A 10,867-nucleotide genomic window follows, 5' to 3' on the forward strand; every position below is an offset into this window, starting at 1 on the left:
ACAAAAAGGAAACACAGAACGACACAAGTCAGACAAAAAACAACAACAAAAAAGATAAACTATGACAGAAATTACACATAAAATTACAAAAGCAAGAAACAAAATGACAAAAAATGAGACAAACAACAAGAAACAAAACAAAAAATAGATGAAAAATCTGACAAATAAATTAGAAAGCAACAAAAATTAGACAAAAAAATGACAAAAGCAAGAAACAAAACGACAAAAAAAACAGACAAACACCACAAGTGAGACAAAAAACACAAAATGACAAGAAACTAAATGACAAAAACATGAGACAAACAATTAAAAAAGACAATATAACAACTAAAACAAGACAAAATATTACAAAAATGAGACACAAAATGGCAAAAGAACAATGAAGAATCTAGAATTTTACTTTATGATCAAAACAACTTGTCATGGTCTAGAATTTATGATAAATTTATAGTTTTACTAATTTATAATCTGCAGTAAATGTCTTCTCTGTAATTTTTACACTTTGAGGGGCCGGATTGGACCCTCTGGAGGACCGCTTTTGGCCCGTGGGCCTCATGTTTGACACTCTTAATAAAGCATTTTATTTTATGATCAAAACGACAAATCAGACAAAAAAAATAACAAAATCAAGACAAAATATTCTAAAAATGACAAAACGACAAAAACGTGACAGAAAACGTCAAAAAATGAGTCAAACGACACGAAACAAAACAAAAAACAGACAAAAAAACAGACAAAAAATTGGACAAACGACAAAAAATGAGAACGGCAAAATCGACACAAAACAATGAATAAAGTGAAACACAAAATGACAAAAATAAGACAAAAATACTAGCAAGACAAAAAGGAAACACAAAATGACAAACACGAGAAACAAACAACAAAAAAGACAAAACAAATAAGAAAATATTTTAAAAATGAGACACAGAATGACAAAAGAGCAATGAGCAATCTAGTATTTTTCTTTATGATTCAAAACAACTTGTCATGGTCTAGAAATTATTTTAAATTTCTAGTTTTACAAGTTTAAAATCTGCAGTTTGTCTTCTCTGTAATTTTTACACTTTACAAAGTTGTGCTGCGGGCCGGACTGGACCCTCTGGATGGCTGGTTTTGGACCGCGGGCCGCATGTTTGACACCCTTGCCTTAAAGGCTTAAAGCACTATTAGGACTCATTTTAAGAGAATAGATTGTTTTGCTTCTTTACGCTTCGAGGACGGCAGCTTAAGTGTTGTTGTGGGAGAATAAGAAGAAGACGGAGACGACACGAGGGAGGGATGAACAAATTAATCAGCACAGGAGAGGAAGCAGCTGCTGGTTGACAGCTTGAAATGCCCCCTCTCTGAAGATCAAAGCTAGATCGAGATATTAATTCATCTTTATTCTGTTAAGCAATACACGGTATTTTCAGGCGTAGTGGAAAATCATAAATCTGACAGCTCTTCATGGTCAGACTACAAGGCTCACGGCGGCTCCACTCGCTGCCAGAATATAAAGTGTTTAACCAGAGCGCCTCTATCCTAAACGTCTGCTTTCATCTCACACTTTGTTCTCCGTTTCTGAGGATGATAAAATAATATATTCCCATTTACATTTATAACAAGAATCTGTTTAATAAAGAAATAAAACGTGGAAGACACGCAGTAATGTTATCTTTCTGCCAGCCAAGATGAGAGCCTGAATCTCTCCCAGAATCTCTTTAAATCAGGCTTTCTAGCACCTGTCCTGACTGCAGATTTCAACACCGTCTGTCTGTCTGTCTGTTAGCGAAGCTTCACAGCTACAAATCTCTCATTGTGCATCAGTGGAAGTGTCATTTTATTTTCTCTGAAACACCTTTGTTCACATGTGACAAACATACACAATGACAGTAAAAAAGGCTTCAGCTGCGTCTCTTGTTTTTCTCACAAAATTCAGAGAGAAATACGTACAACCTGTCATTAAAATGAAAAGAATATTCTGTACTATATTCTGTAGAAAATGCACTCTTTTCTCTATGCTTATTTACATTGTTCCTGAGATTTAGAAGACTAAATCACTGCTATTCTCATCACTGCACATTAAACAGGAATCTACTGCCAGCAGGTTGGCTTAGCACAAAGGATTGGAAACACAAGGAATCAGCTTCTACGTTTCTGCACAAATCCAACAAAAAAAAGCATCTGAAGCTCAGAAATTCACTGTCACATTAGGAGGAGATTTTCGTGGTCTGTCAGTAAGTTCCTGGATGCAAATATTCAGGTAAACATCACCCATCAGCCTTTGAAATTCAGTTCCTACACAGCTAAATTGCACCACTAAACAGATTTAGATTGCTTTTTAGACTATATGTTTTATTGATGCAATGGTGCAATAGAAAGGTTAATAATTCACCAAATAATTTGGCAAATTGCAAATATATTGACCCTGAAATAGATCAGTTTCTATTCAAATATCTGATCCTTGCAAAACAAGTGCACAGTGACATGTTTATTATAATTAACTAAACTTTTTCTACTCTTTACTAAACTAGTCACACATAACATGAATCTGCAGTGTTTCAGCCACCAAAAGCAAAGGATGGGAAGGAGGGAAATAAAAATCAAAGACTAGTTCTTAAGTTGATTATACATTTTTTTTAAATGACAGTTTCTAATATTTCTATGTAATTTAAATAGAAATGTGCAAATATGACACATCTCAGGCTTAAATACTGGACGTGAACCATTTGAGACAAAGAACTGAAAAATAAAATCAGAACAAATTTTTAGGTTGAATATTTAAAAAAAAATATTGTTTCTATTAACATTTCTTCATAATTTAAGAAGAAATGTGCAAATGTGATGCATCTCAGACCTGAAAACACTGAAAAATTAAGTTCTTAAAGGAAAATAAAAACAAAAGTTTTGTTACAATTTCTGTGAGGCTCAGGAAAGAGATGGAGGTAGGCAGGAACAGTTTAAACTGTTTATTTACAAAGAATTGGTCACAGGAACTGAACCTGGATTTCAACCGGAAGTGATCAACTAAGGAACTGATAGGTAGAAGGACTAACACTGCCCCTATAGGCAGGCGGACTAAACAAGAGATAAATACAACAAAGAACAAACCCACAACAGGTTAATACCTGAGCAGGGACACAAGAAACTGACTCAGTGGTTCAAAGCACCAAGAACAATCACCTAAGCAAGACAAAGAGTTGGACAAGCAACCAAGAACGAGTGACTACACTCACTGCAAAACCCAATAATCCAACCAGATCCAGACTAGGAGAGACAGAGACATGAGGTACTGAGAGCAACAACAGCTGGACAGAAAGAGTCAAGAACTGACCAGTTCATTCAATGATCCAGCAGCAAGTTGTGAGAGGCGTCTGGTTATACTGCAGGAGACACGAACGCTGATTGGCTTGGTCCACCTGCTCGCGCTTCTGCTGATTGCTGATTGCGAATCTGGATCACCTGCCGCCACAGCCTTCATACCAAGCACACCTAAAAAGGAAACAGAAAGGAGGGGAAGGAGAAGCCCTACCCAGAGCCTGTTTAGAATAATATTTGTTTGTAATATTATACATTTCTAGGAGACACGTGTTGTTTGACACATTTTTCCCAAAACAGATTAAACCAAAGCAATTTTTTTAGGTGCTTTCTAAGAAATTTAGCTTTTTTATTGTGCTGCTAATCTTTATGCTAAGCTAACTATCTTCCAGCTTCACACTTTTTGCACAGACATGAGAGTGGTACCAATGTCTTTCATGTAAGTCCCACAAAAAAAGGCTGTTTCTCCAAATCCCCCACCAGTGAGTCAGTCCCTTAAGCCATATACAAAATATACAGTGTCTTATACTGTAAAAGAGACTATCAGTGGTACATTTTTAATTCATTCATGTGGGAGTGGGTCTATCCTGAATTAGCATATTCCTTGATGCTTCTACTATCGCAGAAGGAATGAATAGTGATGAGAATTGTTCTAACGGTTGGATTTAAATATGATCCGAGTTCAGCAGGTGAAGTAAAAGTCGTCTTATTTGCAGATTAAACACAGCTAGTCATCGCTTTGTTATCTGCTGTTGATTCAAAGACAGATCCCCACTAATAAACCAGACATGTGACTCCTCGTGATCCTTTTATCTTTGTGGAATCAGATCTCAGTAACTTTCCTTCCCCCCCAAATGGATAAATGTATCATCTAGATCATTCCACTGCTGCTAACCAAATCACCAGCAGCCAACATTTCCTCTCCTTCCGCTAACTAACGGCGTGTTCAGGCTCTCTGCTGTTGTCATTAAGCCCTGCTTTCCACTGACATTAGTAGATCATGTGGCTCTCATCAGGGAAGGGATCTGGGGACAAAAAAAAAAAAAACATGAAATCTTTTTATTTTTTTAATTTTTGTGGACATACTGTAAATCCCTCTAGGTTCTATTTATAGAGGCTGCATGTCTGCTTACTATTTTTGAACGTGAACTTCCTGTTCCTGCTGGATGAATGTAAGCCTACCCTGCTTTAGCTCCAGCAACAAGCTCTAGTTTATTACTTTATGCTGCACAAAAGACAGAAGAGAGGCCGATGAGACAGATGGGGAACACGTTGGAGCCTGTTTCAGTGGATAGTCAGAAAAAAAACAATAGTTAGAGCTGGATGTCTGAGCTTCTGGCTCTGAGGGAGACGCTGGACTCAGCAGAGTAAGTGAGAGCATGAAAAATAACTAAGAATTGTGTGTGAGGAGAATCGATCGATGATGGCGAGGCCATACACTACCAGTCAAAAGTTTGAACACACCTTCTCATTTAATGTTTTTTCTTTATTTTCTTGACTATTTCCATTGTAGATTCTCATGAAGGCATCAAAACTATGAATGAACACAGATGGAATTATGTAGGAAACAACAAAGTGTGAAATAAGTCAAAACATGTTTTAGATTTTAGATTCTTTACTTTGATTCCTGCTTTGCACATTGTTGGCCTTCTCTGGATGAGCTTCATGAGGTAGAACCTGAAATGGTTTCCAACAATCTTGAAGGAGTTCCAGAGATGCTGAGCACTTGTTGGTCCTTCTGCCTTCACTCTGTGGTCCATCTCATCCCAAACCATCTGGATTGGGTTTAGGTCAGGTGACTGTGGAGGCCAGGTCATCTCCATCATCTCCTTCTTGGTCAGATAGTCCTTCCACAGCCTGGAGGTGTGTTTGGGGTCATTGTCCTGTTGGAGAATAAATGATGGTCCAACTAAACATAAACCAGATGGGATGTCATGTCGCTGCAGGATGCTGTGGTAGCCATGCTGGTTCAGAGTTCCTTCAGTTTGGAATAAATCCCCAACAGTGTCACCAGCAAAGCACCCCCACACCATCACACCTCCTCCTCCATGCTAACATGCAAACATGCTTTGACTTATTTCACACTTTGTTGTTTACTACATAATTTCATGTGCTCATTCAATGTTTTGAAGCCTTCAGTGAGAACCTATGATGTAAATAGTCATGAGAATAAAGAAAAACCATTAAATAAGAAAGTGTGTCCAAACTTTTGACTGGTTGTTTTCCTCCTGTGGACTCCACATGGCTGACAGGAGCTTTAGTAACGCTGTAACTCGCTGTCTTCATGCACGCTCTGTTCATGTGTGCATGCTAAGTAGGTGATTTGTACGGCCGCCCTGCAAGATGTTGGTCACTGTGGGATTTTCAGCAATGCTGGCACCCTGTATTGATTTCCAACTAAACTCTGAGCCGTGTACAGATGTACTGCTAATGAGAATTCCCTGCAAACAAGCACGAAACACAGAAGAAGACAAATACAGCAAGTCCGAGAGGCTGGATCCGAGCAGCTGAATTGTATATTTTCCTCTGTCTTAGCCTTATTTGTCCTCGCACAATTCAGCTCCTGATTGGGAAAAAAAAAAAAAAACACATTGTGCACACCAGGTAATGCCACTAAATAATCAATCAGGAGTATATTCTGTAAGGAAGACAGTAAAATGCCATTGATATGCACAGCTGGAGGAGATTTAGGGGCAGCAGGCTTGGTTCGTGCCAACAAGCCCATCCTTCACCTGAGCTACAGTGGCCATGATTGATCGTAGCGAGAACTTAGAATGACTCATTGTGCTGACGCCCCACAAGAGTTTCAAGGTTGTTCACATTAGCAGCAATAAATTTTGCATAATTGATAGCAGGCTAGGTATACATTCATTTCATGCAAGGCTATAGACAAAGCAATCTTTTTCTCTCGCTAACAGCATTTTCGGCTTTGGAAGCGATCCATCTGGATTTGAATATGAGCATATGGTTTAAGAACTTCAGGAGTTGCAGCAAAAAGTTGTTATGAGCACTGTTTTATGATCCTGACACACCTGGAAGCAGATTCGAAAGCCATAAGTCAGAATTAAAAGGAGTACTCTGACATTTTAGCTTCTTGGTGGAGAGTTGTATGAGAAGAAGGATATTATTCTGTCAAGACTGTCCACTAAACTTGGAGCTACAGTTGGCTGCCAGTTTTTTTTAGCTTTGCACAAAGACTGCAAATAGGATGAAACAGTTATCCTGGCTTTGTCTGAGATTTATGGATTGCAGCCACATGCTATGCTGCTCACAGGACTGGAGGACATTGAATTATTTCCACCGCCTTCCTCGGTATAAAGCAGCGCCCTTCAGGGACGGTTTCAAAGCCTGTGTAAATATGTATCTGCTTAAAGGTGAGTCCGTGTTTAATCAGCCACAGAATAATGCAGAGTCATGCACACCTTTAAGGACCCTTTGCTATATGCAAACAAGATGCTTAATAAGTTTATTCTGTCTGTAAGTTGCTGCCGTTGAAGCGTGAATTAGACATGATGGCTGCTGGATGCACAGCAGCATCACACAGCTTCCCAGCAAATGTCCTCAGGGACAGCCGAGAGTAAATAATGCAAAGTCAGTGGTTCACTGTGGACACTGTGCCGTGGATGCATATGAATCATGAGCTACCTGAGCCCTGTGTGTTAACTGAGAGCAAAAAAAAAAAAAAAAAGTGACACGTTTTAATGGCAGGCTGGTAATGTAGCTCAAACCGTGCAAAGCCTGTCTGTCATAAAGGCAGATTTGAATCGCGCTGTAGATTCAGAGGGATTAGGAAGGTGTAATTAACCCAGATACAAACCTGAAGTATTTAGAGGCGGCATCAAGATGACAGAGACAGCAATTAGTGCATGTGTGTGCATGTGTTGTGCGAGAGGAGCTTTCAAACGCGATGAATCAAGGTCCCCGAGCGCAGAGCTTTGTAGCTAAAAATGACAGCTCTTGTCTCATTCAGACAAGATTCGTAGGTGAGATGTCTCAGTGCTTCAGCTTTTGCAGCTTTGAGATGTTTGGAGTGATCAAAAAATGTCTGGATTCCACGAGGAGTTCAGCATAAACACAATGATTATGGGATCAATGTTCATGCTAATGCCTGCTGCCACCAGGCATTGAGCCGAGATTTAAATAGTCACTGTTTGCGACTTTAAACAGGGATATCGTCTCCCTGCATGCAGCTCCAGGCAGCAGGTACGTTCCTGCATGTATCTGGGGAAAGAAGTTTATTTGTGCTCTGTGGCATTTTCAAAACAAGAAAAGCACTCAGGGAGCACAGTACTACGCCAAGGCCGCTCAGCCATTGTATCATCTCCAACAGATGAAATCTTGAATAAAAAATGACCTAGCACTGAGCACAGGCGTGCGTTATGCATGTGTACGTTATGTACACATGCATAACTGATACCGAATCATGTGACCTAAATATGTAGCGGGCGGCGGGAATTGATGGGACTCAGAAACACCCCCACAATTTAATCAGTTGTTCCTTGTATCATTTCTGATGGATAAGTCCTGGTAAGTCCTCAGTGGTGGATTTGTAGTAGGATCACAGTCATGTGATCATCAGCAGGCAGGTGACATAGTGTTCACTTGTTGTCATGGTTACAGTGATGCCATGCCGCTATCTGGCAATGATACAGAAATCTTTAACAAATCCGTGGATCCAGACCATAAGCCGCATTACTGCCAAAATCTAATCACTTGGTCCTTGTGTCATTTCTGACCTTCCTTTAAAATTTCATCTAAATCCGTTAATCTGTTTTTGAGTGATGTTGCAGACAGACAGACAGACAAACAGAAACCAACGCCAATCATTGCATAATTCCACTGTGTTCCTTGGCAGAGTAAAAATATCATAATTGTCATGTTAGCTCTCACAATATTGTTTAAAAATGGGCTTTCATTCTAGATTTTAATACGCTATTAGTGATTTCTCAACTGATGAGTGAAATCCTATAACAAGAAAAGCACTCAGAGAGCGCAGTACTGCGCCAAGGCTGCTCAGTGGTTGTATGATTTCCGATGGATAAAATCTTTAAAAAATTTGTGGTCTGCTGGATTTGTAGTAGCAACAGTATCTGCTAACAGACAGACAGACAAACAAACCAACGCTGATCGTCACATGACTCCACCGTGTTCCTTGGTGGAGTAATTATACTGATTAACCTGAGACGCTGAAGGAAACATTCCAAGGAAACGTGAGACTCAAAGGGAGCCTGTTGGATGTTACTAATCAGGACATTTCCTCCATTGTGACATGTGCTAATTGCAGGTAAATATACAAAAACACACAAACCAAACTTCCACTTGAAGCTCCAGCCTGGATAGAACTTGCATTTCCATTAATACAAAACCCAAATGTCAAAGAGAAGTGCTTAAAAGCAGCAGCTAGTGTTGATGCAGGGATCATGGCTGCTCAGCTTAGTGTTTGTAAATGTTTTGTGGCGTCGCTGAAGCGTGGAGAGCTCATACATGGCAGGGGACCTCCGATCCACCGAGACGTGGCGCCTGACATCAACTCCGTTATTAAATTTTCACACGCTGCTGACCGCAATATCATCGGGAGCAAACGCTCGCTGCTGGGGGACCCTCGGGTGCCTGTTTACTGGTGGATTTGAGCTGGTGAGTGTTGGTGTGCTTCTGTTTTCACATATTTCCAGTGAAAACTAAAATTTCAACACTTCAGCCTGACTTTCTCGTCTATAAAGTCAACACAGACTCGACTCCTGAGAAAGATAAGAGACATTTAAAACTTACTGGCAACAAAATCTGCAAGAAAACTCGTGATGTGCAATTAGCGAGAATCCTCCTCGGCTCTCTGCGAGCTCCACGTCAAACCTGCTCCACCTTCCTCGCTGCAATATGGAAGAGCAGCTGAATGAGTGACTCAGCAGTTTAGAGAAGCAGCACTTTCCCCTCATAAGAATAAAAATCCAGGCCTTTTGTTCTGATCACTTCGGAATAAGAATGAGCTTTGAAATATGCTTCTACCGCCGAGGAATGACAAAATAGACACTCGGTCTGTCTGCAGCCCTTTGAAAATAAAGTTTGAAATCAGACTGAAATAGTTTTGAAACTCTATTTTCATATCTGAGCTTTTTCTCGAGTGTCTCAAGCCTCCTGCAGGCAAATCCTCTATTCAAGTTTTGTTTTACAGTGAGATTAATGTCTTCCACAACTCCAAAACTGTTTCTGGGAATTCTTTGGTGCAGAGAAACTGAAAATCTGTTACAATCCCAGTTCCTGTATCCAAATGTGACTGTCAAAGCGCAGCGCCTGGAGTTCACACATGATTTGTAGCACTGTGAAGCTAAAGAGAAGCCACTCGCGTGGTGGATATTTTACAGCTGTGATGTCACTTAAGCTCCTGGATGGATGTTGTTTTGCTGCTAAAAGATGTTGTTCTGGTTTGCTTCTATCGAACAAGGGCCCGCTGTGCTTTTCCTTAACTTTGTGGTCAAGCTGTTAAAAGTTGAACACAAGGATTATCTGTTAGGCTTCAGGTCTTGTGTTAAAGCCGGATAGGTTTCTGATGAAAGTAATGAGCTCCAGCATGCAGCTCTGTCAGGAAACAAACTCGAGATGTGACCAATGAGTCAGTCGTTTGAACGGCTCTTTGAAGTGAGAACCGGTTCGTATGTGCAAACTGCCCACGCTTTCTTCACGTGTCACATGTGTGCCTCATGAGTCTGAGTTGTCCACACTGTTCACGTGAACGACTAACAACATCTTTGAGTTTAAGTTGTCCACAGCACGCTCCATTCACGTGAACGCAGCCATGCACCCCATCTCTAGTCCAAACTGATGAGCCTATCGAGGAGTTTTGTACCTTTCTTTGGTTGTACTCCATCGTCGCTGACGTCAATAACAAGAACTGACATGATAAGTTTCTGAGAACGAGGGCTGAGATTAGAAGCACCAATGATTAGACCTGGTGAGGTTGTAAACCGCAAAATCGTGTTCCATCTTCAAGGGCGAAAATCAATTCCTCAACCGTTGCCATTGTCTGCCTGTTCGAGTGGTTCTGGGAAAAATATGGCGAGTCTGAAAAGGAGGTGGCCTTGCTGGCGCAGCATAAGCAGCCTGTCTTTTAAATAGCTTGCTGCACTTATGTATTCAACGGATGAGGAGTCGTCCTTCAGAGCTCCTGCACAATGGAGACAATGAGTGAGCGGCCACAAACAGCTCTGAGTACAGTACATGCAGAGCTCCAGGAACGTTATGCAGATCCAATGTTCTGTAATCTTTAGTTTTTAACAGCAATAACACGACGACATAGCCCTGCAGCGTTTCAGGTAAATAACGCTGCTCTGAGGTATAACATCCTTTTATTTTGCGCTTCTGCAGCTGGTGCATCAGTTTCTGTATATTAGTTGACAGTTTGTCAGGTTTGATGATGGGTTCACTCGTCTATACGATCACTTAGGAACAAAAAGGGGGGAAATGATGGAAGACTGACAGGTTATGAAGCCTGTTTCTTATAAAACACAACCTCCTTAATGATACGCTGCATTCAGGTTCGTTGTCAGCTTTTTTAAAAAATGAATATTTCTGAATG

The sequence above is a fragment of the Amphiprion ocellaris genome, chromosome 19 (assembly GCF_022539595.1).
Source record: "Amphiprion ocellaris isolate individual 3 ecotype Okinawa chromosome 19, ASM2253959v1, whole genome shotgun sequence".
In the NCBI taxonomy this organism is placed as follows: domain Eukaryota; kingdom Metazoa; phylum Chordata; class Actinopteri; family Pomacentridae; genus Amphiprion; species Amphiprion ocellaris.